General features: G+C 48.0%; 1 pseudogene; it reads right to left on the bottom strand.

Annotated features, from left to right (window-relative positions):
• Window positions 1-5,286: 5,286 nt before the first annotated feature.
• LOC136578709 (perilipin-2-like) lies at window positions 5,287-9,107 on the bottom strand (annotated as a pseudogene).
• Between the last annotated feature and the right edge of the window lie 3,168 nt (window positions 9,108-12,275).

Below are 12,275 nucleotides of genomic sequence, written 5' to 3' on the forward strand. Positions count from 1 at the left end.
ACCACGGACACGTGGAGAGGACACGTAGTGCCTCAAAAACATCCCCCGCCACGGCCCACTTAATCCTGCCCACATTCCGAAAACCAACAAAATAAAACCGCGCTACTAGGTCCGCAGTCACCACCACATTACCACCAACGCGGTTACTGTTAAGGTACATATTACCAGTCTGACTGGGGCATGCAGTGTTGGTCGGAGCCCATCTGCATTAAGCATGACATTACTACCTCAGCTATGTTGGGCAATGCAATATTTCTATGTACCGCCGGTGGCTTCCTGGCACCCACCCATGCTGTGGGTCCACAGGGAAATTATAAATGCATCTGTTTCCACTTGTAAAGAACCCCAGTCAGACTGGGGCATGCAGTGTGGGCCGAAGCCCACCTGCATTAAGCACGACATTACTACCTCAGCTGTGTTGGGCAATGCAATGGAATATTTTTGTGTACCGCCGGTGGGTTCCAGGGAGCCACCCATGCTGTCGGTCGACAGGGACTTCACAATAGGGAGTTGGACATGCCTGTGTCTATGAATTAAAAAGCCTGGTCTGACTGGGGCATGCAGACACCTTGACAGAATGAATAGTGTGTGGCACATAGGCTCCCCATTGCTATGCCCACGTGTGTAGCTCCTGATGGCGGTGGCACAGGATTCTATTTCTCATTGCTGCTGTACAGCATTGTGGGCTATCGCCCCACCCCTTTTAAAGAGGGTCGCTGCCTAGCCGTGCCAACCCTCTGCAGTGTGTGCCTGCGGTTCCTCCTCATGGCAGACGCACTTCTAAATAGACATGAGGGTGGTGTGGCATGAGGGCAGCTGAAGGCTGCGCAGGGACACTTTGGTGCGCTGTGGGGGGGGAGGGGGGGGGGGGGGGGGGTTGGGCAGCATGTAACCCAGGAGAAGTGGCAGTGGAGTGTCATGCAGGCAGTGATTGTGCTTTGTTGGAGGTAGTGTGGTGCTTAGCAAAAGGTATGCCATGCTAATGAGGGCTTTTCAGAAGTAAAAGTTTTTGGGAGGGGGGGGGGGGGGGGGGGGCCCACTCTTGCCGCTATTGTGGCTTAATAGTGGGACCTGTGAACTTGAGATGCAGCCCAACATGTAGCCCCTCGCCTGCCCTATCCGTTGCTGTGTCGTTCCCATCACTTTCTTGAATTGCCCAGATTTTCACACAAGGAAACCTTAGCGAGCATCGGCGAAATACAAAAATGCTCGGGTCGCCCGTTGACTTCAATGGGGTTCGTTACTCGAAATGAACCCTTGAGCATCGCGAAAAGTTCGTCCCGAGTAACGAGCACCCGAGCATTTTGGTGCTCGCTCATCTCTAGCTACCATCTCTATTACTATTTTTGTGAACACCCGAGGGGCGGTGGAGATTCCGAATGGAAGGGCTGTAAATTGATAATGCTGGATCCTGTCACCCTCCCGCAGAGCGAATCTCAAGTACTTGTGATGGACTGCAGCTATTGGGACATGGTAATATGCATCTTTGAGATCTATAGTGCACATTACACTATCCCGGTCCATTAGTGAGACGATAGATCTCACTGTTTCCATCTTAAATTTTTTGTATGAAATAAATTTATTTAGGGCTTTAAGGTTAAAGATAGTCCTAATGGAACAGTTTGGTTTTTTGATCAGAAATAGGAGGGGGGGGGGGGGGGGGCAGGGGAATAGAATGCCTCACCCCTTTTATGATCAGGGACTTGTGCAATGACCCCTAAGTCCTTGAGTTCCTGTACACCTTTTATGAGGTTCCCTTGTTCCTGTAGGGGCCCAGGGGAGGTTATGAGGAATCTCCTAGGGGGTAGAGAGTGGAACTCAATTCGGTACCCTGCTTCGATTATTTGGAGTACCCAGGGGTTAGATGTTATCCCCTGCCACTGGCTTAGATAGCACGCTAAACTGCCCCCGTTTGTTCAGGAGAGAGTTGAGCTTCCTTACCCTGACCTCCCTTGGGGTACGACCCTCTTCCAGTCTTCCCTTTAACTTCGGGAGGTGGCTGGCGTGTCCTCCTTGGAAAGGATGGTTTCCTGAAAGGTTGTCTGTTGGGAAGGGTCTTGCTCTTGTCGCCGACTTTCTCTAGGATTTTGTCCAGGACGGGCCCAAACATGTATTCCCCTTGGAAGGGGATGGCGCAGAGCTTGTTTTTAGATGTTATGTCTGTGGCCCATGTCTTCAGCCATAATGCCCTTTTTGCTGAATTACTAAGGACTCCGGTTTTTGCACCGTATCTCACTGTCTCCGCTGATGCGTCAGCCAGGAAAGCGGTAGCAATTTTTAGGAGGGGAAGACAACTGGCTAACTCCTCTCTTGGGGCCCGATCTTTGATGGAGGCTTCCAGCCTGTTTAGCCATAGCACCATGGATCTGGCCACAGAAGTTGAGGCTATGTTGGCCTCAATGGTAAAGGGTGTTGCCTCCCAGGCTCTCTTCATTAATCCGTTGATCTTTTTATCTATCGGATCAGACAGCTGAGAAGTGTCCTCAAAGGGCAAGAGGGTTTTCTTGGCCACTTTTGCAATTTGTATGTCCACCTTAGGGGTCTCCCTGTACAGGTGGACATCAGTGGCGAACGCGAGCCGGTTTCGGATTTCTCTTGAAACCGCTATTCTTTTTTCCGGCTCCTGCCATTCGTCTGCAATTACTTGTTGCAGGGTCTGATTGACCGGGAACATGGTCTTTCTCCTGGACCAGAGGCCACCGAACATCTCATCTTGGATTGTCCTAGGCGGGTTATCCTCTTCTATTTGCATTGTCTCACTCACCGCCTTGATGAGGTGCGCAATGTCGCTTGATGAGAAATAATATTTTCTCTCATCTTCTATAGGAACTGGTGGGTCCTCTAATTCTCCTTCAGACAGGAGCTCCAGTGATTCACCAGAGAGTGAGCTCACCGATTTGGTCTGCCTTGGCCTTTTAGGGACCCGTGACTGACCTGGCTGGGCCTGGGGAAGGGACGCCATGGAGGCCTGCAATTCTTCCCTGATCATACAGCAGGTGTCAGATTTAAACGCCGCTTTTTCTTCTGCAAGTATTTTCCCCATGCATTCCTCGCATAGGGGCCCTTTATAATTTTCCCTTGAGCCTTTTGCTGCAGAGGATGCATTTTTTTTACTTTTCTTGGGTCCGTTTTCTTTGGCCCTTCCTTATCCATCTACCCATGCAAAGTGGGGGAGAGGGGAGAGAAAAAAGGGGAACATATATGCATCCGACTTGGTACAAGTGGCAATTTTGTGCATTTCCTTTTGGCATATAGCCTACTTACAGTTTGTAGGGTATCAGTCTCTCCCTCTCGTGCTGAGCTGTTGCAGGTAGACACTCACATGCACTGTCTGGCAGTCAGCAGGATCCTCCATGGAGCTTAGCCTGCTTATATGGGGAGGATTTTTGAATTTGGCGCCCATTTCTGGGTTCTCGCCGGTAGCCACACCCCCTACGTTGAGTGCATGTCGTCACCACGCCAGGAGGAACTATCCCATTGCGGCAGCCCGAACATACGGACCCCGCAAGGGAGACCAGCGCTGCTGAGGCGACTTACGGCTCTGTCGGCGGCGCAGGGACTCGGAGTATGCGGCCCCGACCTCTACTCCTCCGGGAGGGGAAAAAAAAGGGGGGGGGGGTGAAAGCGCACAGTGAAACACGGTAAGTTTTCCTTCTTTCCTTTACAGCTTGTTTGGAGCTTGTTCATCTGTCCCACCGTAGGGACAGGAAGACACTAAAGCATGGTGGAAGGGGAGGTGCTTTTAAACTCTTCCTGTCCCTACCTGGGTCAGCGGGCAACCTCCATATGTAATGGGGCCGTCGGGATGACGCTCTGGAAAACACGTTGCTGTTATGAGCAATAAAAAGTGTCCTAAATATGGCTGAGCAAGCCATTAGTCACTGCTCAAATATATACACCACCACTATTAGTCTGAGTATCTACATGCTCTGGTGGCATATTTATATGCAACCTTCCCATTCCCATACTATTACAACCCTGTTTAGTTCTTAACGTTGATGACAAACACTTTAGTAGATACTAGTAACCTGATATGGACTTTTATTTGCAGGTGCCAGGAATTCGTAAGTGACAGAACAGTGAAGGCTCAGTCACAGGTGTTTTAACTTGGTTTTTTTGGGCGTAAAAAGATTGCATTACATAGAACCAGTGCTTTTCAATAGCCACACATGTACGAATTTTACATTTGGAAGATAGTCTGTGCCGCAAATTACAAAAAGAAAAAAAAAAAAAAAAAAAAAAAAATTGCTGCACAGACTATCTTCCAAATGTAAAATTCGTACATGTGAGTGTGGCTATTGAAAAGCACTGGTTCTATAGTGCAATCTTTTTACGCCCAGTAAGTGGACATCAGTGAAGAAATCTTTAAACATGTTATACCCAATGATGTTTGGGTAGCCCCCAGACCACAAAGTGTGAAAATGCCAAAAGAGCTACTGCACAGGGAAACTTGTGTACTTTATATAGGGAACAAACAAATTACCCGACAGCATTGTGGAATAAGTTGGCGCTATAACCCCCCTTACTTTCCCACTAGCACCCAAAAGTCATAAGCCTCCAAAGCGCCTAGGTCAGGTATTACCTATATGTAACCCTTGTCTCATTATCTGGTTTTGACTTAGCCTTTGTAAAAACATTCCCATAGAAGACAAATCCTCAATACATTACGATTATGTACACAAGGCAGTAACAAAGGCAAGTCAATCTAGGTGCTTTATTAATACAAAAGTGCATATAAATTGTGAGTGTACATATTGGTTACATATCAATGTAGTTCCATTTGGGTAGTTCTATAGAAAAGCAAACACCTAAAAATAAGACAAAGACCGCTTACCTGAATCCCGGCGGTCCGGCGTCTTCATACTTACCTGCTGAAGATGGCCGCCGGGATCCTCCGTCTCCGTGGACCGCAGGGCTTCTGTGCGGTCCATTGCCGATTCCAGCCTCCTGATTGGCTGGAATCGGCACGTGACGGGGCGGAGCTACACGGAGCCGGCATTCTACACGAGCGGCCCCATAGAAGACTGCAGAAGACCTGGACTGCGCAAGCGCGGCTAATTTGGCCATCGGAGGGCGAAAATTAGTCGGCTCCATGGAAACGAGGACGCCAGCAACGGAGCAGGTAAGTATAAAACTTTTTATAACTTCTGTATGGCTCATAATTAATGCACAATGTACATTACAAAGTGCATTATTATGGCCATACAGAAGTGTATAGACCCACTTGCTGCCACGGGACAACCCCTTTAAGTAAAGCATTCCTTCACCTGAAGCCTTTAATGCTCCTTAAATGGCAGAATGTCTGCCATCAGATTCTTGCTCCTCTTTTAGTCTACCAGCCAGTTGGGGGTTGAAGCCCCCTACCAGCCAGTTTAGGGGAGAGTTGTTCACCAAGAGATCCAGCACCTCCTCCAGAGATCCCTTAATGTTTGAGCTGCACCTTAGTGCTGGTTAAGAGGCAGCAAGGAAGGTCTGATAGACATCTGCAGCAGTGGTACTCACATCTTGAGCTTTCTTCTGAAGGGTTTGTGGCAGACCTTGGACACCGGTGACTAGAGACAGACATGTGGTTTGTAGCCAGTGACTACGATTGCGGGCAATAGCCAGAGTGCGAGATTCCGTGTGCGAGAGAGAAATATACATGTGAGATTTCCAGGGCTCAGATGATGCTGGCATACACTGTATGGGGATTGGCATTGCCTCAGTGGTTTCAGGTCCCCACTAGCTTATTGTCTTGTGACTTTACTCCACTCCAGCCACTTATTGTGGATCTTTTCCTGTGCATTCTGGATTTTCTGACTAGCATCATCCATGTTCTTTCTTGCATATTCAATCTAGAGAGAATAGGGTAATATTAAATTCACCATATGTTTAATGTATTGATGGCATCTTCCACAATCTCTCCCATAACTTCATATGGTTTATGCATCAGTTACACTAATATGTATTTATCCCCTCAATATGAATTGGAGCAAGCTGTTAAGTTAATTATACCTGCTATATGGTCACCTGTCCATGCCATCTATGCAAGTTATGGTGCCTGTTGAGACTGCTGCACTGCTTATAGAGTTAATTGATGCCCTATGTAATATGGCATATTTTAGTAACAGACTCAGTAGGCAAACCTATGAAAGAGCAACTCTTGACAAGACTAGAACTCCAGGGTATATTTAGGACTATTCAACAAAGGTTACTCTGCAACTTAATTTTATACCAGCACAACTAAAGCTTCTGCAAAAGCAGATTTCTCTTGAGTAGAAAAATGTAGCTTGGAAAGAACTTCACCAGACTGATATCTAGGACTACTAATTTTCATTACATGTTAACTGTTACATTGCAGGTTAGATTAAAATGCTTAAGGAGTTTGACAGATACTTTAGTCTTAGTAAAGCCATAACAGATCCCTCAAGCAGATTTACTCACCAAGTCACTGATCTGGAGCTGAGCAATGGCTTCCTGGCTTTTGCATTTGGCATCCTTGATCCAGGTCACAGCTTGTTGATAAGCACGTCTGCGGGCCTTGGTAGAGAGGGATCCCAGGCGGACATAGTAGCTGGCCTTATTTTGAGATAACTCAAAACCTTCTAGTTTAGAAGCTTCCTTAGCTGAAATTAAGAGACATTACAGTTATGTCTATATAGATTCTTCAAGGGCTCCATCACTATACAGATTATATAGTGTTCCCACTGTATAGGCCTTCCATAAAAGTGTGGGAGAGGCAGGTAACCTTTACTTCTTGCAGAGACTGGGTTTAAAAGAAAAAACAAACAAAAAAAAAAAAAATGCACCAGTGTTATGTTCACAATAATGAATTTCTCTTATGAAGTCCCCCCCAAAAAGGGAACCTGGACTAGAAGGCCTCCTGGGCTAAGGCGATGTGGCACTAAGGAGAATTCCACATTTAGCTCCAACAGAAGGTGTTGTACCCCTTGCAATACAACCATCAGTATTTCCCTTGTATTATGAAGTATGGTCTCCACTTGCAACAAAGCTCAAGGTCTTCCAACTGGGTTGGTTTCTCTTACCCAACTCTTCATCTGTCGGTGGCAGGCATTTCTCCAGAAGAGATTCAGACCTGGATAGTGCAGCATCCACATGATTGCTCATCAGCTCCACTACACTGCTTCCCAGGACTGTGCTAATGCTGCCATTTACTACAGCCTTAGTCCTCTCCACACCATCCTGAACAGCTCCCTTGGTTTTATCCACTACTCCTGTGATCCTCTGAAGAATGGCATCCTTGGCCCCAACAACTGCTTCTGAGGCATTAGCCACCACCTGCCAGAAGAGACATTAATACCCATGAGTGCCAACCCAGCAACCCACCCCATTATTGCTCACACTGCACTGCTATTACAGAGTAGGTTAGTTTATGGGACATTTATAAGGTCCCCAGGATTTAATAGCTCACCTTTCCAGAAGGCTGATGGAGAATAGGCAGCTTCTCTTCCATCTTATCCAGGCCAGCACAGGCCATGTTGTTAGCCAGAGCAACTGAAGAGAGAAAGACCATCAGTTTGAAGGATAAAGCCATGTATTGATGGGCTACAAGTCAACAGAAGTCCTGGAGAATAATGCTGGGACTGTTTTAGGACATTACATTTAGCTACTGAGGAAGGAGGGAACAAGCAGCATGTCTATTGCAAAGCCCCAATATGGCAGAAGTCAGAGAGTTAGCGGTTTCTTTCTAAGCTTCCCATCCAACACTTTCCCCATCACTCACAATTCTTAGAGAGCCATCATTGAATATTCCCTCTGCATGTAAATGCAAGAAAAATCTGTATTTCTGAATAGGTCATCTGAAGGCAGAGAAGCAGAGAAAGTCTAATCCAACATCTCAGTCATCAGCGATGAGACCCTTTTTCCATAGACCACCTACTTTGAGGCTCCAGTCGCTGTAGGAGGGGCTCAGCGCTGCTCATAGCCACAGAAGTGATGCTTCTCACACTTGTCTCTGCGACGTCACATACAGATTTCAGGTAGGGATGGTTGTCTTTGGTGGTCACATAGGTCTGGTGTCTACCAGATCATAAGTGGAGCTCACCAATGGGAGGTTCACCAACCTTACCAGCACATTCTACGGGGGAAACAACAAGACATACTAAAGTACAGGGAGGGGTTAAGAGCCTCAACCAGATCTTAATCAGACATTAGGAGGAGGTAGTTCTATCTTATACAGTTGAATAACCATTCAGATGAATTTTCTGAGAAATCTGAATAAAAGCCAGTGTGTGAATGGCAGAGCAGATCACCTGGGCATATGCCAATTGCTGCAGGCCTGAATACCCCTTTAACTCCTTCAGGACCAAAGGATTTCATTTTTCCATACATTAAATGATGCAACTAATTTTTTTTTTTGTAGCACATAGAATTAGCCACAGGTTACACCACAAACCACATAGAGTTGAAAGTGGCTTAAAAGCTTCCATTAGTCTAGCATCAAAACATTTAGCGGAATTCTACAACCTCTGACTTGCGCGAGTTCAGTGGTCTGATTCCAGAGACTAGTGCGCTGTGCAGTGTAACACAAGGCAGTGGTAGCAGATTATACACCTGGATGGAGAGCTCTACTCCAGGAGGTTAATGCTTTGTTCACAGGACAAAACTCCCTGTGCTGCATCTGCAGCCGACATTCCACAGCAGTCCCACCATTTGGGGCAAATATTGACATGAAATATTCCCCCATGTGAAGAGGTAGAATCTGCTGCTATAGTTAGAACACTGCAGATCCATAACCCCAAACTCACTCTGCCAGCCGAGTCTCACAAGGGTCAGTCAGATAACAGAAGTTGCATTTCCTCACATGGAGGTTTCTCAGCAGCTGAAGAAACTTCTACCTAGTGGATGTGCTCAGCTCCCCCCTATTATATAAAACAGCATGAGGACCATCACCAACAGTCAGTAATATCCCCATTACAGAACACTCAGTACTTACCTGTTGCTCCATCTCACCTGGAATCAGCTGCAAAATGGAAGTCAGTCAGGCAAGAGCTGATAACCCATTACTGGCAGCAGTAGCCACCCCATACCTCCATGTGCCACAAGAAGCTGCACCAGCCCATCCTGCACCAGCCCATCCTGCACCAGCCACATACCTCCCGATTCATGATGCCCAGGAGCTCCAGCAGAAGTAAGGAATGATGGCTCCTGTGGAGTCCGCGGACTTATATCTGCCTAGCCACGCCCACTGGGTAACGCCCCTGGTGGGTCTGATGTCACGGGAGGGGCGGAACCTCCCAGGATTATAGGACTCTGCACATAACAGGAAGGGCTTATTTAGACGACCGTATATGGGCTCGGTTTTCACGCCGAGCCGATATACAGTGTCCTTGTCTGCCGGGGGGGGGGAGGATGGAAGAGCGAGGAGCAGGAACTGAGCTCCCGCCCACTCTCCGCCCCTTGCGACTATTTGCAATAGGGGGGGGCTAGATGGGGGCGGAGCTAAGTCCTGACGCTGAGCTCTGCCCCATCCCACCCCTCCCATTGCAAATAGTGGAAAGGGGCGGGAGCTCAGTTCCTGCTCCTGGCTCTTCCATCCTCCCCCCCTGCAGATAAGGACACGTATATTGGCCAGCGGGAATATGCGGCCGATATACGGTCGTCTGAATAAGCCTGAAAGGTGAGGTTAAGGCTACATAGGACTCACTCTGTGAGGCTTTTTTTCCCCACAACCGTACATTGGCCTGCTGTTTTCATGGCCAGCCGATATACGCCAAGATCTGATACATTGGATTCCAATGTATCAGATCACATAGCCGTATTCTCGTGACGTAAAAGCTCCCAACCGGCCAATATAGCACCGGGCGTTTTTATGTCAGATCCTAAAGATAGTCCAGGAACTATCTTTTGGGCCGTAATATGTCGGCCGCTGTATGGGCTCCTATGGGAGCCCATGACATCAGCCAGAGGTATAAGGGAGTTTAGCAGCGTGGCTGCTAAACTCCCTCCCTCTGCTCTGCTCCCCACTCGCTCTCCGCCCCCTCCCCACCCCTTGTCTACAGCCAGCAATGGGAGGAGGCGGGACGGGACAGTGCTTAGCTCCAGCCCACCCTGTACCCTCCGTTTGCAAAGAGCGAGTGGGGAGGAGAGCAGAGGTGAACCTTCGAGGGGGAGGGAGGGGGAAAGGGGAGATGACATGGTAGCCTTGGCGTATAAGCGCCGAGGCCCATGCCGTGGAATGGGCGCATAAACGTTACATCTGTGCACCCGTTCAAGAGCTTTATTGCCACAGATGGTAGCATATATTGGCTGACCGATATACGCTCGTTGGAAAGAAGCCTAACACTGTGACTTCACAATGCCTTTGAACTGAATGAAGTCACAGTGCAAGTTGTAGGTTTCCAAAACCTCCATGTCACAATCGCAAGAAATCCATTCTCAATGCAGTCGCAACGTTTTAGCAACCTAGAACTTTTGAGTTATATAAAACGGACTTAGGCTAATTTCACCTGGGCAAGTGCGATATTGGGCCGTGAACCACGGCCTGATGTTGCATTCGCCAATCTGTGATTTCCCCACAAATAAGAGGCATTTTAGTATCAAAAACATCTCTCATGACTTCAGGGAGGTAGCGATCCACCGGCACGGGTGATATTTCCTATTGTTCCTCGCATTGCGTCACACTCACATGCACTTAGTATGTGGTGCGATTCTGTGCCGTCCCCATTGAAAACAGTAGATGATGCAATGTGAGGGCACGCCCAAAGGACATGAAGCGATTTTGCATGACTTATTTAAAAGAACAGGGTTTGTATGTGTGTGAGATATATGCATTTCGCAATGCACAAATCTCGCGTGAGAATCTTGGCCGTGTGAAACCGGCCTTACAACATATGACAGATATGTTTGGGGATGTGGAGTTACTTTGTACCTCACCAGCTACTGGAGGGAGATGAGACATGCTGGGACTTTTTCACTCCACTTAGAATTTTATAATTCTAAGTAGTACCATTGAAAAATACAACTTATCCCGCAAAAAGCAAACCATCAGACATCTACGTCAATGGATAAATAAAAAAGTTCATTTTTTAAATGGGAGGAAGCAAAGCCGAAAATGGAAAAAGGGGCCGCGCACTTAAGAGGTTAAGGATGCAACAGATTTAAAGCTTATTCAGACGACCGTATATCGGCCGGGTATTCACGACGGCCGATATACGGCATCCCTCTCTGCAGGGGGAGGAGGCTGGAAGGGCCGGGAGCAGTGCCCTGAGCTCCTGCCCCCTCTCCACCTCCTCTCCGCCCCGCGGCACTATTTGCATTAGGAGGGGCGAGACGGGGCGGAGCTAAGTCTCAGAACTTAGCCCTGCCCCGCCCCCTCTCCTTGCAAATAGTGCCGTGGGGCGGAGAGGAGACGGAAAGGGGGCGAGTGCTCAGTGCACTGCTCCCGCCTCTTCCAGCCTCCTCCCCCTACAGAGAGGGATGCCGTATATAGGCCGGCGTGAATACCCGGCCGATATACGGTCGTCTGAATAAGCCCTAAGGCTGCTTTCACACAGCTGTGAAAATCATGCAACATTTGTGCGTTGCAAGACAAATCTTGCACGGATATGTATAATTCTTTTGAATTGAGTCATATACATCAGTTTTCCCCAACTCCAATCCTCGGGGACCTCCAACAGGTCATGTTTTCAGGATATCCTATAGTAAGAACAGCTGCGGCAATGTCCGAGGCACCGACAATAATTACATCACCTGTGTAATACTGAAGAAATCCTTAAAACATGACCTGTAGGGGGTCCATGAGGACTGGGGTTGGGGAACACTGATATACATGAGTAATTTTGGGAAACAATGGTAAACACTTGCCGATCCTCTAACATGGCTGAAAGCCGCACCAAAGGATCACAACTGTACTGTGGTGATGGGAGGCATTTTTGACTCAAAAATGCCTTGTATCCATGGGTACATTGCACGTTCACAAGCGCGACATTGGGTCAACTTTCACACTCCAATGTTGCATTTGGCCGCGTGTATGTAGCCTTATCCACACCATGTGACATTGGATACATTTGGTGCATTTTAAACTGTAGAAGGGGGGAAAAAAAGTCTACCTAAGGGTGCATTTAGATGACCGTATATCGGCCGGATAGTCACGCCGGCCGATATACGACGTCTCTCTCTGCAGGGGGAGGAGGCTGGAAGAGCCAGGAGCAGTGCTCTGAGCTCCCACCCCCTCTCTGCCTTCTCTCCACCCCCTGCACTATTTTCAATGAGGCGAGGTGGGACGGGGCGGAGCTAATTCTCAAAACTTAGTCCCGCCCCGCACCCTCTCATTG

This window comes from Eleutherodactylus coqui, chromosome 9 (assembly GCF_035609145.1).
Source record: "Eleutherodactylus coqui strain aEleCoq1 chromosome 9, aEleCoq1.hap1, whole genome shotgun sequence".
Lineage (NCBI taxonomy): Eukaryota > Metazoa > Chordata > Amphibia > Anura > Eleutherodactylidae > Eleutherodactylus > Eleutherodactylus coqui.